This window comes from Terrapene carolina, unplaced genomic scaffold (genome assembly GCF_002925995.2).
Source record: "Terrapene carolina triunguis isolate 2854851 unplaced genomic scaffold, T_m_triunguis-2.0 Scaffold130, whole genome shotgun sequence".
In the NCBI taxonomy this organism is placed as follows: Eukaryota; Metazoa; Chordata; order Testudines; family Emydidae; genus Terrapene; species Terrapene triunguis.
The window spans coordinates 4,802,751-4,804,497 of record NW_020664481.1 but is presented as its reverse complement, the minus strand read 5'-3'; the positions used below and the strand labels follow the sequence as shown (position 1 = coordinate 4,804,497).

Sequence of the window (1,747 nt, the reverse complement as noted above, 5' to 3'; positions counted from 1 at the left end):
TATACACTAGAATTTGGCAGAAGAAACTGCTGGAAAGGAAAGACAGGTGCTGGAGCAATAAAAATAGAGTTCCTGAATGTATTTGTCTTCAGAGTAAAAACGAGGGGCTCGTGAAGCAATGTTCTTCATCGTTTGTTTTCTGAAGTGTCACTGTATCACTTGTCCTGTTATAAAACAGCACTTAGCTGATATAAGAAATGTCATTCCCCTGCTATGCACCTCATTTGTCTGCAATTCTAACACGTACAGGAAAAATACAAGGGCTGGGATTAGTTCAAAGGGGACACAAACAGCGACTACCATAAACACCATGAGCCAAGTTCATCCCTAATATAACTTCATTGATGTTAACGGAGTGAGATACACCATAGATTCATTTGGTCCCATGTTCCTATCAGATGACCAGAAATGCTGTACAGAGCCAACTCCTGTAAGTGGGAGCTGCTAAGGAACCCTAGAAGACTCTAATACACAGCAAGCTAATCAAGAATAAAATGGATTATATCTCCATCAGTGGGAAAAAGTAGAATGACTATCCAACAGCTGAGCAAGAAAACACTGCATCTTTGTGAAAATCACTGTTGTTGCAGCAGCATCCAGAGGTTCAAATCAGGCATGGAGTCACATTGTACTAGGCCTAGCACTCTATAGGCACATAGTAGGAGACCATCCCTCCCCCAAAGGGGTTAACCGTCTAATTTAAAACCAGAGGTGAAAACGGTAGAACATAAAGCAGTAGGGCTGGGAGGAGGACGGCGAGGGTAGCAGAGCTAAGATTGCCAAGCTGCATAGGTTAGATATGTATACAATTAGCCTTTATATATCAATTGTAATGCAGTAGTACCTCACAGTCGCAATCAGGAACCAGGGCTTCATGGTGCTAGGGACTGTACAAACACACAACAAAAAAGAGTGTCACCGTCCCCAAAAAACTTACAAGAGACACAAATTAAGGAACTTCTGGCACTGGGTGGAGACACGCACATTATGAGCAGAAGCAGCGCAAACTCCCCACGTAGCCCTACCAAAGCCCCACAGACTAGACCAGCAATACCCCTTATTATTTCAGCCCTAGGCCTCCAGTGAGCAATGCCAATACCCCCCAGGCCTGGCCTGCACCCTCCCATATTGCAATCCCAGCCCCCATACTTCTCTGCATATGCCCCCAGTCCTAGTTTGCAAACACACACACACGTGCTACTATTTCAGTTTCAGGTCAGGCATCTCTGCCTCCATCCCCACTTCCAGCCTGCAGGCATAACCCCCCTGCTATTGCAATTCCCAGGCCCTATACAGCATTGCTCAGCCCCCCACCCCGACTCTTGCCCTGCAGACCGTCTCCTATGGCAATGCAAGGCCCCATACTGCTCCGCTCTACCCCCATTCTTCCTTTGCAGCCCCCCCGACACTGCAACCCCCCTACTGCTCTGCCCCGGTATTGCAACCCTGGGTCTCCTCCAACCGCTCTGAGCGCGTGCTCCTTGGAGGCGAAGTGCCCCGCCCAGGGGAGCTGCTGCTGCCCGCCCACCCCGGCCCCTGCGGCGCGCGGAGGCCGTCTGCCTGTCACGTGGTCCCCGAGCTGGGCGCGGGCCGGAGGGGCGGAGCCGCTTGGCCGGGTTGCCCGGTAGCGCCGTGGCCATGGCAACGTTTGTAAAGCCCGCGAGGGGGACGCGGGGCCGGGCCCTGACGGGAAGAGGAGACGCGACGGGAGGAGGCGGGGGAGGGGTAAGAGCGGGCTCCGCGGGGG

The 1,747-nt window shown here is 52.1% G+C and overlaps 1 protein-coding gene across 1 annotated transcript in view; it reads left to right on the top strand.

Annotated features, from left to right (window-relative positions):
- The first annotated feature begins 1,661 nt into the window (after positions 1-1,661).
- Positions 1,662-1,747, top strand: part of LKAAEAR1 (LKAAEAR motif containing 1) — a 15,298-nt gene continuing 15,212 nt past the window's right edge. The window contains exon 1 of the mRNA XM_026652912.1: positions 1,662-1,725. The gene's annotated coding sequence lies outside the window, so the exon portion shown is untranslated. The remainder of the gene's footprint in view (positions 1,726-1,747) is intronic.